General features: G+C 45.9%; 1 protein-coding gene across 2 annotated transcripts in view; it reads left to right on the forward strand.

The window, feature by feature from the left end:
• The first annotated feature begins 4,918 nt into the window (after positions 1 to 4,918).
• BST1 (bone marrow stromal cell antigen 1) overlaps positions 4,919 to 26,882 on the forward strand; it is a 192,828-nt gene continuing 170,864 nt past the window's right edge. Inside the window, exon 1 of one of the 2 annotated variants that reach the window (XM_044296795.1) lies at positions 4,919 to 4,995. The gene's annotated coding sequence lies outside the window, so the exon portion shown is untranslated. Of the gene's footprint in view, positions 4,996 to 8,938; positions 8,961 to 26,882 lie in introns of those variants that run through there. The other variant, XM_044296804.1, reaches the window with a different exon arrangement.

Genomic DNA, 26,882 nt, shown 5'->3' on the forward strand with positions numbered 1-26,882 from the left:
CCCAATTGACTAATGCCTGTACCTGCTCAGGCCTTACCATCCTTAGAACGGCATTGGGCCCCACCATATATCGCTGTAAATTCTGGCGGCTACTGGGACCTGAGGTAGTTGGTACACTAGGACGTGTGGATGTGGCAGAACGGCCACGTCCTCTCCCAGCACCAGAGGGTCCACTAACACCACCACGACCATGTCCACGTCCGCGTCCCTTACTAGATGTTTTCCTCATTGTTATCGTTCACCACAACAACAAAAATATTATTTGGCCCAATGTATTGTATTCAAATTCAGCTGAATATAAATTTGAGGCCTAGTATTTAGGCGCTGGGTGACAGGTATAGATTTACTGACGGAATTAGACTTGGAAATGCACAGTAGCGTGTGTGTGAAGTTATTCTGAATGACCCTATGTGCACCTTGAATATTATATACCCTTTTAGGGATAGATTTCAAATAGCTCTGATATAGCAGAAACCACTAAATTATGAAATTGCTAAATTGGGAATTGTATTTCAACCCAGAACAAAAAATGTGCTTTGACGGACACTAAATAACTTGCCCAGCCAGAACAGTACAGCAGTAACGATTTAGCGGGATATAAATTTGAGGCCTAGTATTTAGGCGCTCCCATGTGGACTGTTACTAACAGGGGCGGACTGACCGGTCGGGCACTTCGGACATGGTCCGAGGGCCCGCCCCAGAATAACATAACACCGAGCCCCACTCACTGTAATAGTAATATTCATATGTGAACAACTTGAAATCCTCTGCGATCCTCTCCCTCTCTGTACTCACAAACTCAGTAGCAGGCAGTGTAATAGGAGCCGACAGTGGAAGCTAGCCCCGCCCCTCCCCGCCGTCCAACCAATCAGAGGCAGCCAGCAGTCCAGCACTGACTCACAGCACAGGGGAGTCGTGCAGGGACTCAGAGAATCGTCTGAGACTTTATTAGTTAAAAGAATCGAATGAGTCAAAGACTGTCACAGAGTCCCTGCCAGGCTTCCTGCTCTGCGGCTCCCTGTCTCCCAACAAGTCCGTCTGGGGGGGTGGTATAGTATTGCATGTAGCAGAGCTGTGTGTGTGTACAGGGTGCTTGCAGCAATGTAGCAGAGCTGTGTGTGTACAGGGAGCTTGCAGCAATGTAGCAGAGCTGTGTGTGTACAGGGTGCTTGCAGCAATGTAGCAGAGCTGTGTGTGTACCGGGTGCTTGCAGCAATGTAGCAGAGCTGTGTGTGTACAGGGTGCTTGCAGCAATGTAGCAGAGCTGTGTGTGTGTACAGGGTGCTTGCAGCAATGTAGCAGAGCAGGAAGCCTGGCAGGGACTCGGTGACAGGATTATTTTAACTCAAAGAATCAAATGAGTCTCTGACTCATTCGATTCTTTTAACTAATAAACTCTCAGACCATTATCTAAATCCCTGCAATAACTATACAGTGTAATTACATCCCAGTCTGCTCCACTGCATTCACTGCAGCAGAGCTGTGTTTGCCAGGAGCGAGTCCCTCCAGACCTTCGGTTCACTCGAGAGCCGACTCAGCAAGTGAACCGGAGATTCAATGAGCTGAGCATGCGCATGGATCTTCAGTTCACTTGCTTCTGCCGGCTCAGGAAGTGAACCGAAGATCCGATTCATGAAAAAGATCCGAACTTCCCATCTCTAAAACTCAGTAGCAGGCCGGGCGGCAGCGCAACTCACTGACGACACGCGCCTGCTCCTCCCACTTTATGAATGAAGCAGGCGGAGCAGGCGCGTGACGTCAGTGAGTTGCGCTGCCGCCCGGCCTGCTACTGAGTTTGTGAGTACAGAGAGGGAGAGGATCGCAGAGGATTTCAAGTTGTTCACATAGGAATATTACTATTGCAGTGAATGGGGCCCGGTGTAATAGAATACAGTGACTGCACCGGGGCCCGCTGCCAGTGTTCCGTTTACTTGACAGTATTATGTCTATATCGTGGGAGATAGTTTTACATTACGTCTAGCTTGAAGTGCTGACTAATATAAAATTTTAAATCTTTATTTCATTTCCTTAAAACTATTTTCCACGATATAGACATAATAATGTCAATTACACATTACAGAGGTGCTGAAGAGGTCTAGATATTTGCATTTTGTTAACCTTTATTTTTGTTTGAATTTTGTTAACCTCTACTGCGCCTGCGCCAAGTCGTCTTTTTCGCGCATGCGCAGTGTATTGGGGATCATTCACTCACAGGGACACTGTTATGGGGGATCTGTGGATGACACATATATAGCATAAGGTGCTATATATGTGTCACCCACAGATTCCCCCCCCCCCACAACAGTGTCATCCACAGATCCCCACAACAGTGCCATCCACAGAGCCCCCATAACAGTGTGTCATCCACAGAGCCCCCACAACAGTGCCATCCACAGAGCCCCCATAACAGTGTGTCATCCACAGAGCCCCCATAACAGTGTGTCATCCACAGAGCCCCCATAACAGTGTGTCATCCACAGAGCCCCCATAACAGTGTGTCATCCACAGAGCCCCCATAAAAGTGTGTCATCCACAGAGCCCCCATAACAGTGTGTCATCCACAGAGCCCCCATAACAGTGTGTCATCCACAGAGCCCCCATAACAGTGTCATCCACAGATCCCCCCCATAACACCTTTTGGTTCAAAATATTTTTTATTTGGCTATTCCCCACCCCTCTTGTAATTGTTCCGCTACTTGTGGGCGCGCGGGAATGAGTTGAGTCACTTCAGTGCGCAATCCCGTCCTGCAGCGCGTGATCCCGCAAGACCTGCCGCTGTAGGTCACAGGTCTCGCGGGATCACGCGCCACAGGATGGGATTGCGCACTGAAGTGACTCAACTCATGCCCATGTAGTCCGCAAGTAGCGGATCAGTGGAACAAGTACAAGGTGGGTGGGGGGATGATCTGTGGGGTTGCCCAGACGGCTAGGCCCTTCACAGTAGTTATTAATCCCTTTCAGCAGTCCCCCATTCACTGAAGGGGAGACTGCTGAAAGGGATTAATAACTACTGTGAAGGGCCTCCCCTCCCCCCCCCCTTTCACAGTAGTTATGCCCAGATATGTGCCCCCTTCACGGTAGTTATGCCCAGATATGTGCCCCCTTCACGGTAGTTATGCCCAGATATGTGCCCCCTTCACGGTAGTTATGCCCAGATATGTGCCCCCTTCACAGTAGTTATGCCCAGATATGTGCCCCCTTTACAGTAGTTATGCCCAGATATGTGCCCCCTTTACAGTAGTTATGCCCAGATATGTGCCCCCTTCACAGTAGTTATGCCCACACTGGTTCTAACAGAGGCTCACTAATGGACGCTGAGATTAGAACACTCCATACGAGAGCATTGAATCAATGCTTTCCTATGGGGAAAAATTTTAACCTGGAGGTCATCATGCAGGGTGTGAGGACGTCCAGCGTCAGATACCAGACCAAAGGTCTGTTTTAATCCAGGAAGCCCTCAGGTGGCTGACTTATTGCTGGAACGTAAACAATGCAGTTTCTCTAGAACATTGCAGCTCGATTTGCAAAAGGGACACTGTACCCAGACCACTGCAATGAGCTGAAGTGGTCTGGGTGCCTTTTGTGTCACTTTAACTTTGAAATCTTATTAAAGATTGTGTAGGGTGTGGCTGGAGGCGGGACAAGGGTGGGGCTTGCAGCAGAACATGGGTGGGGCCTGTAAGGGGGCCCTTGATTTATTTCGCCCGGGGGCCCTGAGGGTTCTCAGTCCGCCACTGGTTACTAATAAGCGCTTCCATTGTGGAGCGCTCATGAATACAGCCTTTAACTAACACCCACCACCCTACACCACTTGTGTTAAACCTATAGAAGAAACGAAGCTGACTGCGTACTATTATCAAATATCATAAATACTTTATTAATTACAAAACATGATATATATCAAGGACATGATCATTAAAAACCAAGTGGACAGAGAAAAACACCATCCTGATGGGACACAGGCTACAGGCAATAATGTATAAAAAATAATAAATCAATAGATATCACGAAGGTAGGTCATATATAATAACACAATATATATGCGGGGAACCGCAGGTGAACAGAATAATAACTGCCGGTCCAGAAGGAGGATCCAGAAATAACCACCCACTTCCACCCATACAACCTGACAGCATAGAAGAAATATAAAAGAGAACCTACCAGGACAAGTGTCAACCAGCAAGGATGGCGTTACCCCAACGCGCGTTTCGGCGTGCCTTCGCCTTCCCCTGGGGTTGTCCAGTGGGGGAATTTTGTTTTAAAAAGGGTTCAAAGTCGGATTAAAAAAATAAAAATAAAATAATCAATACTCACCTTCACTGATCTGTTACCACTCCTGTTCTGATGCTTGTGACTAGCTGAGCAGGCATCTTCAGGAAGTGGAGACCAGTGGGAATTTATTTTTTTTTGCCCATTTTGAGTCATTTCTAAAGAATTTTGCCCTACTGGACATCCCCTTTAACAAAATATACAGACTCTTAAAGGGACACTGACAGGCCCAATTAGCATATTTAGCTCAGATGTTTTCCGGCTGACAGATTATATTCCTGTGGCGAACAGTGAAGCAAACAAGCAAACGCAAGACTTTAGGGGCAGGCGTCAGTATGGCCCATTCAGTAAAAGTGGTGGGAAGGAGAAGGAGTGGAACCTCCGGTGCAGCGAGGTGCAACAACGCCACCCTCTTTGCACCCAGGGGTTAATTAGCATAAAATAAAAAAAGTCTACTTTCTCCACAATGGGGCCACTGATGGATATAGGACAAACGCCACTAAAATGTATAGACAAGTGTGCATCCTGCATGTAGGAGGGTTTGATAGCGAGCAGATTCTCTTTATCATTAATTGGTCACCAGACAAGGGGATCAAAGTGCATTGATAATGGTCACAGGCATGATTATTAACTTCAAAGTGTTGGCTGAAAAGGCGCCCTCCGAATAAAGCACATTAAACAAGACTAGACCTCTGCCACAAGGCCTGGGATCACAGATTCTCCAAGGTACGGGACAATCCTTCTGGTCTTCTAGTCCACACCTCTTAGGATTATTAGCATTAGGCCTCCGACCGTTGTGTGCACCCGTGGCCGTTGTGCCGTTTTCCGTTTTTTTGGCGGACCCATTGACTTTCAATGGGTCCGTGGAAAAATCGGAAACTGCACCGTTTGGCAGCCGCATCCGTGAGCCGTGTTTCCTGGCCGTGAAAAAAATAGGACCTGTGCTATTTTTTTCACGGCCAACGGTTCACGGGCCCATTTAAGTCAATGGGTCCGTGAAAATCATGGATGCACACAAGATTGTCATCCGTGTCCGTGATCCGTGTCCGTGATCCGTGTCCGTTTTTTCCTATCATTTCAATGGCAAACTTGACTTAGATTTTTTTTTCATTTTTCATGTCCGTGGATCCTCCAAAAATCACGGAAGACCCACGGAAGAAAAAACGGGCACGGATCACGGACCTACGGACCCTGTTTTTGCGGACCGTGTAAAAAAACGTTCGTGTGCAGGAGGCCTTATTTAGGAAAATAGTCCCTAAGTACTGCCCTGCGACCGCAGTTTGTTATAGTAACATAGGGACGAGACAGTATACTTTGATAACTGAAGTTTGATACATATGAACTATGCCATGGTTTTGTACGTATCAACAGGTTTTGTATTGTTGTATTAAGTTTATTTATTATGTGGATGCATTATTATTGGTCTATACTGTATATATTGTGGTGAAGAGCACGGTATAGGTGTGGTGGGGGTGTATATTAGTGATGAGCGGGAGGTGACATATTCGATTTCGCGATATTTCGTTTTATATTAGTCGAAATTGAATATTTGTCATTATTCTATTTATCGTGAATAATATGCGATTTAATTATTTGCGTATTGCGATTTTCTTTTAACTGTATAAGGCAACTTTCCTATTGGTTGGCTATTTAGAATATTCAAATTTTTTTTCCCAATCTGTACAGTTGTTTGCATACTCCTCTCTGACAAGCGTCCCCGTCACCATGGGAACGCCTGTGGGTTAGAATATACCATCGGATCTGAGTTTTCACGATCTTTATAACCCACAGGCGTTCCCATGGTGACGGGAACGCTTGTCAGGGAGGAGTATGCGAATGACCGTACAGATTGGAGGAAAAAAAAGACGAATATTCAATATATTCCCTATATTGTTATATATTTGTTTTTTTAGAATATTCGTCATTTTATTTTCCATATGAAAACATGATTCCTTCCTGCTGAAGTTGCTTGTGGGCCAATGACTCATGGACCCACAAGAAAGAAGCAGGGAGGAACCATGTTTTCAGATGTTAAAAAATGACAAATATTTGATATAGCGAATATATAGCACTATATTCATAATATTCGCGAATTAGCGAAGTTGCGATATTCGCGATTAATATTCTCTATTTGAATATTCACGCTCAACACTAGTGTATATCTCTACAGGTTCCCCTGGCCCCAGGTGAGGCCAGCTGTGATAATCACTGGGGGATAAAGCAATCCTCAGGGTGTGACAGTGGGGGGAATTGGAAAGGAAGCCTGCAGAGGCCAGGAGGGTTGGGGGGCAACAAGGCTGAGAAAGGCTGAATTTTGGGGGGCCCAGCGACGCCTGAAGAAAAGAGGTGTCATACGGTCAGAGTCAGGAGGACTGTTGGACCATATCCCCCCCAAGGTATTGTGTGGTCACCGTCAGGAGGACTGGTGGACCAAGATCCTAGTGGGTTGCATTGGTCACAACTAGAAAGCTGTCTGACCACATGGCTGAGTGAAGCCAAATACCACAGTTTTAGGCCTCTTGCACACGACCGTATGTATTTTGCGGTCTGCAAAAAACGGATCCGCAAATAATACGGATGACATCCGTGTGCATTCCGTATTTTGCGGAAAAGAACAGCTGGCCCCTAATAGAACAGTCCTATCCTTGTCCGTGATGCAGACAATAATAGAACATGTTCTATTTTTTTTGCGGAATGGAAATACGGACATACTGAAACACGGAGTAACTTGAAATGAATGGTTTCGCATACGGTCCGCAAAAAAAACCGGAACGGACACAGAAAGAAAATACGTTTGTGTCCATGAGCGCTTAGGGAGTTAGGAAAAACCTCTGTATAGTGAGCGCTTAGCCGGGCAAGGACTTATTGTTTTGTGTCGATGTAACACGTTGTGATGTGAAGCTGTGACTTCATGGTGCCGAGCGATGCCAAACCTGGAAGTGTGATGAGCTGTGTGACAAATAAAGCTACAAACGCCCTGACTGTCATTGCCGACCCCCTGTGAGAGAGCGATCCCTTACAATATGCATTACCTCTTCCTGCGTATGGGTATAAATACTCCAATTTGTGAATATACTAAACATGAATTCCTATTTGTGTCTTGCGGTACTTCACTATATGGGCCGGAATTCTCTTTGTAGAAGGGGCTTATAACAAGATCTGGGGGGATCAGGAAACGCAGCCTAGTGAATAACTGTGATGTGAACAGCGCTGTTTTCCCCCACGTGATACACCTGTACTATCCTTGACTTTATTATTGTACAGATTGAAGGAGGCGCACTTTTATATGGATCCTGCAGCACCCCTAAATTATAGGACTGTACCCTCCGATTTTTGCTTGACTATTAGAAAGCTGCTGCTCAGAGCACAGCATGTAAATGGCTGAGGGTACGACCACGCAGACAACGGCATCTCATTACCCAATAGAAGTCAATGGAGAAATAGGTTTTCGAAGACCGACCTGGCACTTTCCAAGTTATGATGACTGCACCTGGTGTACGTGAGGTCGTCTGCACAGAAGTTCAGGTTTGGGTTAGATGTTCTGTAGATTGTGTTATTTTCCCTTATAACATGGTTATGAGTGAAAATAATAGCATTCTTAATACAGAATGCTTAGTAAAATAGAGCTGAAGGGGTTAAAAAAAATAAAAAAAATATTTAACTCACCTTAATCCACTTGTTCACGCAGCCCAGCTTCTCTTCTTTCTTCAAGACCTGGGTAAAGGACCTTTGATGACATCACTGCGCTCATCACATGGTCCATCACACAATCTGTCATGTGACGGACCACGTGATTAGCGCAGTGACATCACCACGGGTCCTTTTCCTACTGCACAGCATAGATGAAGACAGAAGAGATGCCAGCTGCGCAAACAAGTGGATTAAGGTGAGTTAAACTTTTTATTAATTTTTTTAACCCGCCAGCCCTATTGTACTAAGCATTCTGTATTAAGAATGCTATTATTTTCCCTTATAACCATGTTATAAGGGAAAATAATAACGATCGGGTCCCCATCCCGATCAATTCCTAGCAACCGTGCATGAAAATCGCACCGCATCCGCACTTGCTTCTGGATGCTTGCGATTTTCACGCAGCCCCATTCACTTCTATGGGGCCTGTGTTGCGTGAAAAACACAAAAACCACCAAAACACAAAAGTAGAGCATGCTTCTTTTTTCACGCAACGCACAAGTGAAAATCACCGCTCATGTGCACAGCCCCATAGAAATGAATGGGTCCGGATTCAGTGCGGGTGCAATGCATTCACCTCACGCATTGCACCCGCGCGGAAATCTCGCTCGTGTGAAAGAGGCCTAACAGTGCAGCCGTTTGCAGAAATAGTTCACTCACCAAAATTTGTGTGGATCATAGGACAAGACAATGGGGGGGGGGATTTATCAAAACTGGTGTAAAGAAACACTGGCTTTTTGCCAATAGCAACTGTACTGTCTTCTCTTCAGTAACCATTGCATAGTTTTTGTTAGTGTTCATATGTGTGCCTACAGCGCCATCTAGTGACCTTTAGCTGTAAGCGCACTATCTGCCTTGTTATAAACGGTGCATATTCATTAGGTCACCTGACTTCCTGCTCGCAGGGCTTTCAGGGATAGAGACAGGCACCTTCTTCCATTTTCCTTCACCTCTTGGAAGGAGCAGCTGCACATTGTGTGTCTCTTACTAAAGCATCGTCGGTAAGGGATTCATGTTTTCTTATAAGCTTTGTGTACATTGTGCTGTACATTCAGTTCTGTGTATGTTAATCTTTTCTTATAGTTTACCTTATCTACTGCCGGTTGATAAAACCACAGACTACAGAAACAAGTCTCATCTTATTAACTAGTAGAATGGGGATATCTGCCTGTTGAACTGCATATAGACCCCGGGGGTACATGTGAGAACTGGACAGCAACCAGATTTAATTTTTCATTTTTAAAGGGGTTAACCCATGACTAATGTAAAAAATGAAACTCAGACCTATAGTACAGAATAATCTCTTTCCTTCCGGTAGCACACACAAAGGGTTAATGTTTTGCTCCTCCTGTCTAGGACAGTAGACAAATCATTAGTAATTAATTAACTACCCCTATAAAGGAGTGAACACCCACTAGGATCCGTGTCATCCGGTTTCAAACGGAATAACGGATCCAGTATTTACATTTTTCAAAGCTCAAAAGAACCAATTTCAGATGCAAATTGTAGAGTGGCTATAAAAGAGGACCGAAGGTCACATATAGAGATTTATATTAGTTTGCGCTTCGTTTGGTGGTAAAAGCAGAATTGCGTTATGGATTCCGTTCCCACGGACCATAACGCAATTGCAGAACGGAATGCATGGGTTACCAAAAACGTGACGTTACGCCCTCCAGAGAAGCAGGTAAGGTCAGTGTGGTACAGTTTACACATACACCTCCTGTCCACGCGGGCCCAGAGAAGCAACAAGCTGAGAGAGCCTGGTCACTGCCGCAGTGAAAACAGCACTGTCTCAGCCCGGGAAATCTGCCACCAGCTTCTCGTTTGATATAAGCCGGGTCCGCTAACTGGATTATATAGGGTGAGAAACCAGCCCGCAGTAGTTTATAACTAATCCAAAACACGGACGTGGGGATTCGTGATCGAGACACAAGATAGTACAAGATTAAATTATATATTTAATCGCCGTAAGGGCACCCTAGATTTAACACAATATACACAGAGAATATATACAGTGGTCTGAGGTTATATGGGTACAACAGGGTTAAGCAGTGTAAAAGTCAGTTACCGGGTAGATGAAAGTTCCTTTTGGTGGTGAGGGGTTCTTTGCTGCAGTCCACATGAAGGGCCGTGAGCTCAGCTAGTTCCTGGGTCCCTCTAAACACATTACACGATGTGACCCTTCTTCAGAGAAAGACACGCCCGCTTGCTGGCACAAGCCTTTTAACCTGTAGCCGGCCCCTCCCGGCCTCAGGGAGGGGTCCACTCTCCCTCTACTGGGCTGGCAGCAAATGACCCACAAAACCCTTTAGAGTTCATAGCTCCAGACCAAAGGGTCACAGGGAGATGGTTCTGGGACCAATGGACCTGCCTGGGTTCCGGCTACAAGTAGAGTCCAAACCTGGTACCGTTATGTGGTTTCTATGGGGAGATATGGATATCTCCCTTTCCTGACCTCGCCCATCAAACAAAGACCATGGGCACATACATCGTGGCCACCGCCTGCAATGGCTGGGAGATTCATATTTCTTTATGAAATGTAGGTGCCAACATGTCTGAGAGGTAGCATTGCTCTTGACAGGGCTGATACATCCTGCTGGGGGTTTTTCCTGCAGGATTTAGCTTGCTTCCAAACTGACTGATGGAGGTGTGACATTTTCCACCTGGGGCCTCCTTGAAGCCTGGACCCCTGGGGCTTTCTTCCTTGCCAGCTGACAATCAGATGGCTGGGGGGTGGGAACTTATTTTGCATGTACACTGATGAACATGCCAAGGGGTGAATCAAATAACAATCAGGGCTGGGGCTTTGAAGCAGGGCCCTCCTGTGGAGTTCACTACCTCTGCTATCTGTCAGCAAATGGGGGTGTGAGGACATGGCTGACAGTAAATATTAATCCATATTTCTCACAGCCTGCATAATGGATCCATCCGGTCTCCGTTATGCTGGAGTCCTCTCCTGAATAACGAAATGCTGCTTCAGAAGACAGCAAATATGATGCCGGACCACATTCAGTTTGGATTTCAGGCTCTAATCCTTGTTTCTCGCTGGAGGAGACGTCTTTGAGCCAGATGGCGCCGTCGCTATTGGGTTTATCCAATCACATAAAAGGTTAGTATATAAAATGAGAATGCTCGTACTGGGAGAAAACATCTGTAAGTGGGTAAGTAACTGGCTGAGGGATAGAAAACAGAGGGTGGTTATTAATGGTAAATACTCAGATTGGGTCACTGTCACTAATGGGGTACCTCAGGGGTCAGTATTGGGCCCTATTCTCTTCAATATATTTATTAATGATCTTGTAGAAGGCTTGCATAGTAAAGTAGCAATTTTCGCAGATGACACTAAACTGTGTAAAGTAATTTACACTGATGAGGACAGTATACTACTACAGAGGGATCTGGATAGATTGGAGGCTTGGGCAGATAAGTGGCAGATGAGGTTTAACACTGACAAATGTAAAGTTATGCACATGGGAAGGAATAATGCAAGTCACCCGTACATACTAAATGATAAAACACTGGGCAACACTGACATGGAAAATGATCTAGGAATTTTAATAAACAGCAAACTAAGCTGCAAAAACCACTGTCAGGCAGCTGCTGCCAAGGTCAATAAGATAATGGGTTGCATCAGAAGGGGCATAGATGCCTGTGATAAGAACATAGTCCTAGCACTTTACAAATCGCTAGTCAGACCACACATGGAGTACTGTGTACAGTTCTGGGCTCCTGTAAACAAGGCAGACATAGCAGAGCTGGAGAGGGTCCAGAGGAGGGCAACTAAGGTAATAACTGGAATGGGCCAACTACAGTACCCTGAAAGATTATCAAAATTAGGGTTATTCACTTAAAAAAAAAGACGACTGAGGGGAGATCTAATAATATGTATAAATATATCAGGGGTCAGTACAGAGATCTATCCCATCAGCTATTTATCCCCAGGACTGTGACGAGGGGACATCCTCTGCGTCTGGAGGAAAGAAGGTTTGTACACAAACATAGAAGAGGATTCTTTACGGTAAGAGCAGTGAGACTGTGGAACTCTCTGCCTGAGGAGGTGGTGATGGTGAGTACAATAAAGGAATTCAGGAGGGGCCTGGATGTATTTCTGGAGTGTAATAATATTACAGGCTATAGCTACTAGAGAGGGGTCGTTGATCCAGGGAGTTATTCTGATTGCCTGATTGGAGTCGGGAAGGAATTTTTTATTCCCCTAAAGTGGGGAAAATTGGCTTCTACCTCACAGTTTTTTTGTTTTGTTTTTTGCCTTCCTCTGGATCAGGGGTGTCAAACTCAAATTCATCGGAGGCCGCATCAGGAGTTTGGTTACCGTCAAAGGGCCGGTTTTATCGGACTTATGGGGGATCTGTGGGTGACACTTATGGGGGATCTGTGGGTGACACTTATGGGGGATCTGTGGGTGACACTTATGGGGGATCTGTGGGTGACACTTATGGGGGATCTGTGGGTGACACTTATGGGGGATCTGTGGGTGACACTTATGGGGGATCTGTGGGTGACACTTATGGGGGATCTGTGGGTGACACTTATGGGGGATCTGTGGGTGACACTTATGGGGGATCTGTGGGTGACACTTTTGGGGGATCTGTGGGTGGCTCTTATGGGGGATCTGTGTATGACACATATATAGCATCTTATGCTATGTGTCATCCACAGATCCCCTCCATAAGTGTCCCTGTAGTGTAGTGAATGACCCTTAATACATGGCTGGGGGCCGGCATCTGCTTTTATAATGACAGCGGGGCCCGTGCAGTGACTGTATTCCACTACACGGGCCCCGCTCACTGTATAATCGCATCTCTAATAGTAAATTGTTGTGCATATAATCACATAATGAGCGCTGTTTAGTACTTACAACTACAGGCGCTCGCCGCTAGGTAGGTAGGAGGGAGGAGGCAGGCCGGGAGGACAGGCGCTGGCAGCGTGAGTCATACGTCATGCGCCCACGCCGCCTGCTTCATTCATAAAGTGGGTGGTGCAGGCACGTGACGTATGACTCACACTGCCAGCGCCCATCCTCCCAGCCTGCCTCCTCCCTCCTCTCGGCGAGCGCTTGTAGTTGTAAGTACCGGTAATACACAGCGCTCCTTATGCGATTTATTATCACTTCCTGCAGGGGCCGCCTGCAGGAAGTGATAATAAAAGGTGAAGGCTGGCGGCCGGCGGCGGCTACGCGGGCCACATGACGAGGTCTGGCGGGCCGGATTCGGCCTGCGGGCCTTGTGTTTGACACCCGTGCTCTGGATCAACTTGCAGGATAACAGGCCGAACTGGATGGACAAGTGTCTTTTTTCAGCCTTATGTACTATGTTACTTCTGCCCGAATGAGAAGGGATGCATTTGAAGTTCTTTTTCCCGAACTGCGGAATTATCCTGACAAGTTTTATTAAGTACCTACGGATGAGCGTCTCTAGTTTTGACGATCTGCTACAATGGGTCTCTCATCGCATCGAAAGCCAGGACACCATTTTCCATAGAAGTATTTCACCTGCAGAATGGTTAATGCTTACCATAAGTTAATTAATAATTTTTTAAAATTTTTATATTTTGCTAGTAAATGTTATTTTTGTATACTTTTAAAATAAATATTTAACGTAGCTTGTCCGGCTTCAAAGCTGAACCCAGACATATTTCCCTACCCCTTGGTACGAAAATTTTCTGTGATACTGTACTCTACGTAGCGCAGCTCTTGATTGCGCAGGCCAAGGGCTTTGGATGCTCTGGAGTAGTATTGTTCACTGTGACTTCACCGGCTCCTATGGTCAGGCTTTACCCCTATCTTGACCATCAGAGACATTGGGCCAGATTTATCATGACTCTGACAGCTCACTCCACTTTCACATATGGCTAAAGTCAGTTTTAGCCAAGTCAGATTTATGATCGGCCCTTTAAGACTGTAATAAATGTGGTTTGACGGTAGCAGTTTATCCGTCAGTAAGCAGCTTTACAAAAGTCGCACATCTTTACGAAAAAGTCGCACGTTTTTATGAAAAAGTGGCATGTTCTATTAAAAAGTCTCATAAGATAAGCATGGTCCTCACTGGAGTGAAATTGAGACTTTTTTGAGACTTTTTGCGACTTTATAAATAGTCCCAATACTAAATCTGTCTAGAGATTCATTTACATAAGAAAACACGCCCACTTTCAGAAAACTGGCATTTGTGCACAGTTTTAGCGTTTGGGACCTTTTGGGGGACTTTTTCACTCCATTATTCTGACCTGAACTAATGATAAATCTGGCCCATTGACTTCACTCTGAGCAATGCTAGCCTGAAGCGTACGCCTATCGTTTTCCATGGAGAGCCCGTTCCATCCCTGGATTTCCCAAAAATGTCCTTTGCCCTGTGAGAATGAACAAAGGAGAACGTTAGAGCATTTAAGAGTGGTATGGCCAGTTTCAGGTCCCAAACAAGGCAAACCAAATTATATTGATTTTTATGGGGTTTTTTAGGCGTGTTTTTACATATTTGCTCTTTTTATTTTATTTTTACACTTTTTTTTATTTTTTTGTTCTGTTAGATTTCTGGCAACAGGAGAGAGTTTGACTTCCCTCCGTTATCTGTTTTGGCCAGGAATATCCACAGTTTCCTTGATTGTTAAGGATACCTGCCGTGCTTTGTGGGAGCTGTTGCATGAGGAGTTTACACATCACCCAAGTAGGCAACAGTGGATTGAAATTTAGGAAAATTTTGGGGAGGTGTGCCAGTTTCCTAACTGTCTTGGGGCAGTGGACGGGAAACATATACGTATTATCAAGCCCCAAGGCACTGGTTCTGAGTACTTTAATTACAAAAAAATATTTTCCCATTTTATTAATGGCCATCGCTGATGCCCAGTACTGATTTGTGGCAATCGATGTTGGGGCTTATGGCCAAACCAATGATTCAATGGTCTTCAAAAATCTGGACATGGGGAGAAGGGTATACAATAGACAATTTGATTTTCCACCTCCTCAACCTCTACCAGGTACTGATGCTCCCCTCATGCCCTTCGTGTTGGTTGGTGACAAAGCGTTTCAGATGTGTGGCAATCTAATTAAACCTTATTGCAGCCGCGGATTAAACCGGTGCAAATGCATATTTAACTACCGCCTGACTAGGGCCAGAAGAATAATGGAATATGCATTCAGCATTCTGGTGGCTAAATGGCGCATTTTCACCAAACCCATTCAACTAAAAATAGAAAGTGTTGATGAGGTAGTAAAGGCATTTGTGGTGTTACACAACTACCTCCTCCCAAAAGAACCACTACATGTCAAACAGATCCCTGAAGACAGCTATTTGGCCAGTATTGATAATTTTGGACCAAGGACTATTGTAGCAGTTTCCAGGATGAGAGACTCCTTTGCGGAATATTTCTGCTCCGCTGCAGGAAGAGTGGACTGGCAGGCCCAAATGATTTAAATTATTTGTATTCGTTTTTTTCATGAAAAATTTATGTAATTTGAATATATTCTAGATGCAGTTTGCTTGCATGGTTATGTGGGTGGGTAGGTACAGTAGTGTGTTTTTTAATGATTTTCAAAACCTGTTTTGTAAAATTAGTTTCAGATTATCATTTTTTTTTTTTTATACCATATACTGAGTCTTTATGCATATATTGATATCCCCACGCTGGAAGAGTGACAAATACTTGTGTCGCTCCCCCAGCATTGGAAGATTATGTGAGGCCAGTGCAGAGAAAATTGAAGGGTTCAAAAAGAACCAATTTTTTATACCTAACGTAAAACACCTATTAAAAAAAACTCCAAAGACAAATAGATTTTAATAAATATAACATTTATTAAGAACATAATAAATTTGTTCATTAAAAATAAATAAATAAAAAAAATTGTGGCGGTGTTGCACCTGCCACAAGGCGCAGTCCACTTGTCTTCAGGCCTCAAACAATTGGTCGGGCGTAAACTGTTCCATTACGGGGACTAACGAGTTCAAATACAGCTGCACCAGACTAATTTGCGACATCAACACCGCCCCCTCCTGAAGATGTTGCAAATTATCCTCCAATCTTGCAACTCTATTTGTAAATCCTATCAAGGACTCGTAAACGAGCCTTGTGGGATGAGCGAATCGACTTTGGATGAAACATCCGGTCGATTTGCATAAAACTTCGTACAGTATTAGAATGTATTGGCTCCAATGAGCCGAAGTCACGAGACTTCACGAAATAGCTTCATAAATTAATTTGTACTGTAAAAAACATTTCCCGAACTCTGGTTCGGTTCCAAGTGGTTCGGGAAATGGTTGGCGAGGAGGAGGGCTCCAAGCCTCACTTGAAGAAGATATGTCTATTAAATTTTTTTTAAAATGATAATATTTGAACTTTACAAATGACAAGCAAACCTTTAGAAATATTACTTACTTTCCATCTATGGAAATTTAGAATGGCCGGCTGGCAGGCAGGCTGGCATGAAGGATGGCAGGCGGGAAGGCCGTCAAGCTGGCAGGGCGGGCAGGCTAGCTGTATCACAGGCTGTGAGGCTGGCTTGTCATATTTTTTTTTTGTTTCTAAAATATTAATACGAGAAACATAAGTTATATTTTAGGACTACTGCAACTCCTAGCATCCCCTATGTACTTATAATACTAGCAGTCCCTATGTATTTTTGCATAGGGATTGCTAATGGTATAAGTACATAGGGGATGCTAGGAGTAGTAGTCCTAGCTACTGCTACTCCTTGCATCCCCTATGTACTTATACTACCAGCGGTCCCTATGCAAAAGTACATAGGACCTACTGGTAGTATAAGTACATAGGGGATGCTAGGAGCTGCAGTACATAGGACTACTACTCCTAGCATCCCCTATGTACTTATACTACCTGCAGTCCCTATGCAAAAGTACATAGGGACTGCTGGTAGGATAAGTACATAGGGGATGCTAGGAGTACTAGTACCTAGGACTACTACTCCTAGCATCCCCTATGTATGTATACTACCAGCAGTCCCTATGCAAAAGTACATAGGGACTGCTAGTAGTATAAGTACATAGGAGATGCAAGGAGTAGTAGTCCTAAGTACAACTACTCCTAGCATCCCCTATGTACTTATAAAATACAGCTCCTATGTATAAGTACATAGGAGCTGCTTATATTTCATTATTTTTCTGCTGCACAACAAAAAAAAAAGTGACATGTCAATTTCCGGAACATTTGCTATCGGATCCTGCATTAATACATTTCAATGGAAATTAAAGGGGTTCTGCACTTTCAATTAACTGATGATCTATCCTCTGGATAGATCATCAGCTTCTGATCGGCGGGGGTCCGACACCCGGGACCCCCGCCGATCAGCTGTTTGAGAAGGCAGCGGCGCTCCAGCAGCGCCGCGGCCTTCTCACTGTTTACCGCCGGGCCGCCCGCCCACTGACGTCACAACTTGTATCAATTAGAGTGGGCGCGGCTAAGCTCCATTCAAGTGAACAGTGCTTAGCCGCGCCCACTCTAATTGATACAAGTCGTGACGTCAGTGGGCGGGTGGCCCGGCGGTAAACAGTGAGAAGGCTGCGGCGCTGCTGGAGCGCCGCTGCCTTCTCAAACAGCTGATCGGCGGGGGTCCTGGGTGTCGGAGTGAAACACCGCCGCAGTGAAACACTGCCGCAGTGAAACAGTGCCTCCTCAGCCTGGGTATCTGCCACCAGTTCTCGTTTGATATAAGCCCGGTCCGCTAACGGGATTATATAGGGTCAGAAACCAACCCGCGGTAGCTTATGACTAGGCCAAAACACGGACGTGGGGATTCGTGATCGAGATACAAGATAGCACAAGATTAAATTATAGATTTAATCGCCGTATGGGCACTCTAGATATAACACAATATACACAGACAATATATACAGTGGTCTGAGGTTACAGATTACAGGGTATATGGTTATAACAGGGTTAAGCAGTGTAAAAGTCAGTTACCGGGTAAGATGAAAGTTCCTTTGAGATGTTCTTTGCTGGAGTCCACATGAAGGGCCGTGGTCTCAGCTATTTCCTGGGTCCCTCTAAACACATGTGTAGGATGTGACCCCTCTTCAGAGAAAGACCTGCCTACTTGCTGGCACAAGCCTTTTAACCTGTAGCCGGCCCCTCCCCTCCCGGCCTCAGGGAGGGGTCCACTCCCCCTCTTCTGGGCTGGCAGCAAATGACCCACAAAACCCTTTAGAGATGTGCAATGAGCAGGACACTGGGTCAGTGGGGTTGCTATGCAGTGGGTCAGTTTATATGTGTATAAGTTCGTGACGCCAGTTGCAGCTTGCGCAGGTACTGTAGCAGGGCCCTTTAAGATGTTACAGCTCATACCAGGCGAGGAATGCCAGAGGGGGAGTAATGTCTCTATGGAGTGTCAACGGTGTCTCCTACCTTGGTACGGCTGGACTCCTGTATCCTGGCTCACATGCAACAAAATGATTGTTGTTAATAGGAGTTTTGATGGAATAATTAAGATCCAGTCAGGGAATATCGTCCAACTCGTCTTTACTTAATGCAGCTTTAAATCCGTACAAGTTACAGCTTCAGTCTTGGGTCCCAGCAGGTTTTGGCAATATGTGGCAGGAATTTATATCTATTCTGCATCTGGTACATACGCCTATAGATCTGGCAGGTATCTGTCCTCTGCTCTGTCTGTATTCTGCTTAGTTTGGGCCTGACTAGCTGAGGAGGTACTTATCTTCTCCTGGTCTTGGTATCTGTACTCACAGGACTGCTCGCAGGGTATGGTGGTGTCTTCCTGGAGCTCTATGGTTCTGTGGATGCTGCTTCTCTGGTCATCCAGCTGAGATAGATGACTCAGGCTGGGAAGATGGATCTTGAACCTCAGCCGAGGTTGGATCCAGGGTTGGGATCCCTGATTCTGGGAGCTCCTATCCACACAACCTACCCCAAAAGGGGTGGCTGGTACACTGAACTAGACTTCCTACTCCTCCTCATGATACAGGACATGGGAACGTCCCACTTCTGCTCATACAGGGGAGCCTAGACTGGAATGGACTATTCCAGCCTAGATATACTAAACTGTCCTATAGACTGTCTATATATTGCCGCCACCTACTGGTGTACATAAAAAAATTATAGCAATTTACATATAGCAGTCATAGAAAATCCAAATAATACAAATGTAATGTCAGATTACACCAGATGATAACACATTTACACTTTAACATCATGTAGCAGGGTGACAGAGTTTTAGTGACATACTCTGGATGTTACAGATGGTTCTGGGACCAATGGACCTGCCTGGATTCCGGCTACAAGTAGAGCCCAAACCTGGTACCATTATGTGGTTTCTATGGGGAGATATGGATATCTCCCTACCCTGACCTCGTACCAGTAAACAAAGACCTTGGGAACGTACCTCGTGGCCACCGGGACACAAATATGTATCCGGTTTGCGCCTGCGATGGCCAGGCGGTTCATAATTCCTTATGAAAGGTAGGTGCCAACATGTCTGGGAGGTCTCATTGATCCTGGGCAAGGGCGGATACCCCATGCTGGGGGTTTTCCTGCAAAATTCAGCTTGGCTCCAAACTGGTGGACTGAGGTGTGACCTTCTCCATGAAGCCTGGACCCCCTGGGGGCTTTCTTCCTTGCCAACTGACACTCAGATGGCTGGGAAAGGGGGGGGGGGGGGTGGAAACTTATTTTGCATGTACTCTGAACATGCCAAGAGGTGCATCAAATGACAATCACGGCTGGGGGGCTTTGAAGCAGGGCCCTCCTGTGGAGTTCACTACCTCCGCTATGTGTCAGCAACTGGGGGTGTGAGGACATGGCGGACAGTAAATATTAATCCATATTCCTCACAGACCCTTTACCGGGTTCAGGGCCGTCTTTGCCGCAGGGCAAAAGGGGCAGCTTCTCCGGGCCCAGTTGCTCCTGGGGGCCCAAGGGAGCTCCGTTTCCCGAGTCCCGACTCGCGACTCCAATTCACTATGCAGCAGCGCAGCAGTCTTCAGAACAACTTACAGCTGCGCTGCGCTGCTTAGTTAGCTAGCACGTCGGGGCCCCGCCGTCACGTGGTAAAAGGGGGTGTGTGTTGTGACTCACCGCAGCCTGGTGAGTGGCGCCACGGTGGAGCAGCAGGGACTAAGTCTCCGCCTCTGGTACGGAGCTAAAGGGATTGGGTGGTGAGTCACGGCCTCACGTGACCAGACCACCAGTGACTCATTCACCTTACCTTACACAGCCAGACCAGACCTGCCACTGCCGCGGCAGGAGGGGAGAACTCGGTAGGTAAAGGCTTTAAAGCAAAAAGCACGCATATATATTAACTTAATTTTACATTCGAAATTTAGACTGGTCAGGCTGGTCACCGAATTAATAATTAACCCCAGATCCAGGACCATTCATAAATTAGTGGGCGGCCCCAGGAGACATAAGGGGTTGGGTTCTGTCTGCTGCTGAACTGTGGCCTGGGACCACCACCTGCCACATTTACTAATCTTTCCTCATGGTGTGGACTGGACTGGTTATTTTCACTAAGGCCTCATGCACACGACCGTTGTGTGCATCCGTGTCCGTTGTTCCGTTTTCCATGATATTCTGTGGACCCATTGACTTTCAATGGGTCCGTTGAAAACTCGGAAAATGCACCGTTTGTCATCCGTGTCCGTGATCCGTGTTTCCTGTCCGTCAAAAAAATAGGACCTGTCCTATTTTTTTGATGGACCACGGTTCGTGGACCCATTCAAGTCAATGGGTCCGTGAAAAAACACGGAGGCACACAAGATTGTCATCCGTGTCCGTGATCCGTGTCTGTTTTTTTACTATCATTTTCAAGGCAAACTTGACTTATATATATTTTTTCACTTTTCTGGTCTGGTGATCCTCCAAAAATCAAAGAATACACACGGAAGAAAAAATGGACACGGATCACGGAACAACGGAACCCTGTTTTGCGGACCGTGAAAAAATACTGTCGTGTGCATGAGGCCTAAGGAATATAGTTTAACCATTTATGTGCAAAAGAGAAAATAAGAAGTCAGCTCCAATCAGATATCTGCACATAGACCAAGACTCTTGGTCTATGTGCAGATATCTGATTGGAGCTGTCTTCTTATTTTCTCTTTTGCACATAAATGGTTAAACTATATTCCTTAGTAAAAATGACCACTCCCCACCACACCATGAGGGCACCCCTGAGCAAAGGGTGACACCAGCCATAGCAACCCCACTGCCTCTATCTGTAAGTCGCTGGAGTGCACGGCAGGGTCGCTTTTCTGAAGGAAGTGGAACTGTGAACTCTGATTGGCTGTACAGTCAGTAGTGGCATGTGACACGTGTGGCAATAATAATGTGTCTGCTGGCCTGCAGCCTGGTAAAGACCGGTGTCATGTGCAGTGTCCCAGGGGGTCAGTAGTGTATGCTGGGCTTTGTAGTGCAGTTTGACTCACTAACCTGGGATCCACTGTCGTCTTCAATTTTGGTCAGATACTGGAACAGGCAGATGATTAAAAGTTCGTGACGCCAGTGTCAATTAAACGGTGACACGCCGTGTATGGTATGGTGGAAGAATGAAGCAAGCATAGGGTAGCCAACAAAAACTGGAACTTTACTGAATATCAGCAATAGTAATACATGGACGCAGTTGGAAGCGCCGTTCCATGAAAGACAGTTGGTTTTCCATAAGAATACAGGTGGTTATTGGAATTACAGAACGGCCGGTCACAGCAATGTTTTATACAGAGTGTTGATTGCAGGAGATGCAGTACAGGCGGCTTGCACACTATTCCTGACTGGTCCTGACACATGTGACTTTCTCTCCAAGGTCTAATGCCCTTTATCTGGCGTACCCTTGAAGCTGTCCTTATCTAGTACCTCCTCTGTTATCTTGAGTACCTCTTGCTTTATCTGATCGGCCTCTGTGGTATTCTGTGTCTTGGGTGGTGGCTTGCTTATGCTGCTTCAGCTAAACGGATGATGACTCAGGAGGGGAACCTTTTCCTTGGATCCGGAACCCGGTTACAGGGCCTTTACTACCCTCTCCTAGTTGGCAGGCTTCAGGCCTGCTATGCTCTCACAGGCCCATAGCCTGGCCTTCACTCAGACACAGGATCATTTCTGACCTCTGCTCCCACTGTCTGTCTCCTGCTACTACTTCCTGACTGGGCCTTATATAACCTAGGGCTCCCTAGCTCCCTCTAGTGACTCAGAGCTAGAATGACACCCTAGCCGGCCTGCACACGCACGTTTCACAGTAACAGGAAAATACATAGCAGTACATTGACAAGATATTCTATACCAACCTCCCCTTAAATACAGGGGGAACGACAATACCCAAGTGACCCTTCTGTAGTGACGGGGTATTACTCTCCCGTACACTACATACCCCGCTGCTTTAAGCTGAGTACGACCTCGTACTCCATCAGGGCCCGCCCAACTGGAATCATTACCTGAAATAGAGAAAGACACATGCATGCATACATATATGTCAATTACACTCATATCAGACCCAATTGGCAAAGGTGAAGTCTGGTGACAAGGGGCGTCGTTCTCTTCTTCACAGGATAGTGAGTGGAACGGGGGCGCTGACCTGGCACAGCGGATGTTTAAAGAACCAGGATAGTCCATGACAATAAATAAGTCCATAACAAAATTAACCTCTCAGAGGCTTGCACATAGGAAGTCCATCTCTGGGCACATAGACGTGAATAAAAAACCGGTTACTAAATACTGTCAGCAGCACATATATAAAATGACAATACAGGACTCTGACAATACCAGGGCCAAGTTATCCTGGCAAGTCCTGCTTACCCTTTAAAATAGCGCTGACATAAAAATGTCTTTTCAACCTGAAATGGGGGTAAAAAGGGAAAAACAGTGCAAAATAAGGCACAACTGGGATTATAGCAGCAAACCGGATGTTCCAAACATAACAAGGGCAGCTGGAAGCAGTGGTATACAGTGGCACCATTATTCGGTTAAAATGCCACCGGCCGTGTGTAACTGGCAGCGAGCTTGACCAGCTCTGCCAACTGGAGGGACAAAACGGCCATTAGGGAGACGGACATGAGGAAAGGAGTACTCACAGGCGAGTGTCATATTCTTCCTCGGATGACGAGTCGATGTACGGAACCTGCAGCAACTGTTCTGGCAAGGCCGGCCACATCTGGAAACCATCTCCTCTGACAATCTTTAGAGGGGGAGGCTTGTCCTTCATTGCCTTCATTTCGGCATCCGTCCTAGGAAACGGGAACCACCGCACGCCTCCTGCGCACCCGAGGTCCGCCACCCAATACACCCTCTTGCGTTGGGCCTCTAGGTCAGCTTTGGTGCAGGTGGTCGGAGCTACCGGAGGTCCGGTGACAGTGGCCTCTGGGGTAACGGTGGCAGCTGCTGCTTGACGTCGGGCCTCAGCACATTCTTCTGCCCGCCGGCAGCTGTCCTGCCGCTCTTTCTCCTCTTCTCTCACTGGGTGCAGAGTCGACACTGACTCCTCCCACACACTGGGCCGGTCTACCTCCATCTGAGGCCCGCCTCCCAGGCGTAACTCTTCACGGTAGTCAGTCGCGTCGTCACTCCTAAAGGTGGGTGGCGCTCCAGGGCAATCTCCTCCTTCTTCTTGGAAGGTTTCGGCGCCAAATCTTCGCGCCTCTGCACATCCTGATGGCGCAGTAAAAAGCCTCATGGCGTCGGCGGCCATTTTAGATGTCCTGATGCTGCAATTCACTGACAGCAAGCAGGATGATAAGAAGTCCAGTAAAACACAGTCCACAAATGCGATTTTTCTCTCTGGGGGTAGCGCAACACAGTACAGCGTCTCTGATTCCTCCCAGGCACAATTGTAATCCACAGATTAGGAATAAAGGTTACAGTCTTTGCAATATGGTGGTGGAATAGTTAAAGCACACAGTTCACACTTCTCTGCACTTCAGAAGTATGCGGATCCTGTTCGTGACGCCAAAAAGAGCGATGCAGTGTCCCAGGGGGTCAGTAGTGTATGCTTTGTAGTGCAGTTTGACTCACTAACCTGGGATCCACTGTCGTCTTCAATTTTGGTCAGATACTGGAACAGGCAGATGATTAAAAGTTTGTGACGCCAGTGTCAATTAAACGGTGACACGCCGTGTATGGTATGGTGGAAGAATGAAGCAAGCATAGGGTAGCCAACAAAAACTGGAACTTTACTGAATATCAGCAATAGTAATACATGGACGCAGTTGGAAGCGCCGTTCCATGAAAGACAGTTGGTTTTCCATAAGAATACAGGTGGTTATTGGAATTACAGAACGGCCGGTCACAGCAATGTTTTATACAGAGTGTTGATTGCAGGAGATGCAGTACAGGCGGCTTGCACACTATTCCTGACTGGTCCTGACACATGTGACTTTCTCTCCAAGGTCTAATGCCCTTTATCTGGCGTACCCTTGAAGCTGTCCTTATCTAGTACCTCCTCTGTTATCTTGAGTACCTCTTGCTTTATCTGATCGGCCTCTGTGGTATTCTGTGTCTTGGGTGGTGGCTTGCTTATGCTGCTTCAGCTAAACGGATGATGACTCAGGAGGGGAACCTTTTCCTTGGATCCGAAACCCGGTTACAGGGCCTTTACTACCCTCTCCTAGTGGGCAGGCTTCAGGCCTGCTATGCTCTCACAGGCCCATAGCCTGGCCTTCACTCAGACACAGGATCATTTCTGACCTCTGCTCCCACTGTCTGTCTCCTGCTACTACTTCCTGACTGGGCCTTATATAACCTAGGGCTCCCTAGCTCCCTCTAGTGACTCAGAGCTAGAATGACACCCTAGCCGGCCTGCACACGCACGTTTCACAGTAACAGGAAAATACATAGCAGTACATTGACAAGATATTCTATACCAACCTCCCCTTAAATACAGGGGGAACGACAATACCCAAGTGACCCTTCTGTAGTGACGGGGTATTACTCTCCCGTACACTACATACCCCGCTGCTTTAAGCTGAGTACGACCTCGTACTCCATCAGGGCCCGCCCAACTGGAATCATTACCTGAAATAGAGAAAGACACATGCATGCATACATATACAGACGTGGACAAAATTGTTGGTACCCTTTGGTCAATGAAAGAAAAAGTCACAATGGTCACAGAAATAACTTTAATCTGACAAAAGTAATAATAAATTAAAATTCTATAAATGTTAACCAATGAAAGTCAGACATTGTTTTTCAACCATGCTTCAACAGAATTATGTAAAAAAATAAACTCATGAAACAGGCATGGACAAAAATGATGGTACCCCTAGAAAACACAGAACATAATGTGACCAAAGGGACATGTTAATTCAAGGTGTGTCCACTAATTAGCATCACAGGTGTCTACAACCTTGTAATCAGCCATTGGGCCTATATATATGGCTCCAGGTAATCACTGTGTTGTTTGGTGATATGGTGTGTACCACACTCGACATGGACCAGAGGAAGCAAAGGAAAGAGCTGTCTCAAGAGATCAGAAAGAAAATTATAGACAAGCATGTTAAAGGTAAAGGCTATAAGACCATCTCCAAGCAACTAGATGTTCCTGTGAGTACAGTTGCACATATTATTCATAAGTTTAAGATCCATGGGACTGTAGCCAACCTCCCTGGACGTGGCCGCAGGAGGAAAATTGATGACAAATCTAAGAGACGGATAATCCGAATGGTAACAAAAGAGCCTAGAAAGACTTCTAAAGAGATTCAAGGTGAACTTCATGCTCAAGGAACATCAGTGTCAGATCGCACCATCCGTCGTTGTTTGAGCCAAAGTGGACTACATGGGAGACGACCAAGGAGGACACCATTGTTGAAAACGAATCATAAAAAAGCAAGACTGGAATATGCCAAACTACATGTTGACAAGCCACAAAGCTTCTGGGAGAATGTCCTGTGGACAGATGAGACAAAAATCGAAGTTTTTGCCAAGGCACATCAGCTGTATGTTCACAGACGAAAAAATGAAGCATATCAAGAAAAGAACACTGTCCCTACTGTGAAACATGGAGGAGGCTCTGTTATGTTCTGGGGCTGCTTTGCTGCGTCTGGCACAGGGTGTCTTGAATCTGTGCAGGGTACAATGAAATCTCAAGACTATCAAGGAATTCTAGAGAGAAATGTACTAGCCAGTGTCAGAAAGCTTGGTCTCAGTCGCAGGTCATGGGTCTTGCAACAGGACAATGACCCAAAACACACCGCTAAAAACACCCAAGAATGGCTAAGAGGAAAAAATTGGACTATTCTAAAGTGGCCTTCTATGAGCCCTGACCTCAATCCTATTGAGCATCTTTGGAAGGAGCTGAAACATGCAGTCTGGAAAAGGCACCCTTCAAACCGGACACAACTGGAGCAGTTTGCTCATGAGGAGTGGGCCAAAATACCTGCTGAGAGGTGCAGATGTCTCATTGACAGTTACAGGAAGCGTTTGATTGCAGTGATTGCCTCAAAAGGTTGCGCAACAAAATATTAAGTTAGGGGTACCATCATTTTTGTCCATGCCTGTTTCATGAGTTTATTTTTTTACATAATTCTGTTGAAGCATGGTTGAAAAACAATGTCTGACTTTCATTGGTTAACATTTATAGAATTTTAATTTATTATTACTTTTGTCAGATTAAAGTTATTTCTGTGACCATTGTGACTTTTTCTTTCATTGACCAAAGGGTACCAACAATTTTGTCCACGTCTGTATGTCAATTACACTCATATCAGACCCAATTGGCAAAGGTGAAGTCTGGTGACAAGGGGCGTCGTTCTCTTCTTCACAGGATAGTGAGTGGAACGGGGGCGCTGACCTGGCACAGCGGATGTTTAAAGAACCAGGATAGTCCATGACAATAAATAAGTCCATAACAAAATTAACCTCTCAGAGGCTTGCACATAGGAAGTCCATCTCTGGGCACATAGACGTGAATAAAAAACCGGTTACTAAATACTGTCAGCAGCACATATATAAAATGACAATACAGGACTCTG

The sequence above is a fragment of the Bufo gargarizans genome, chromosome 1, assembly GCF_014858855.1.
Source record: "Bufo gargarizans isolate SCDJY-AF-19 chromosome 1, ASM1485885v1, whole genome shotgun sequence".
In the NCBI taxonomy this organism is placed as follows: Eukaryota; Metazoa; Chordata; class Amphibia; order Anura; family Bufonidae; genus Bufo; species Bufo gargarizans.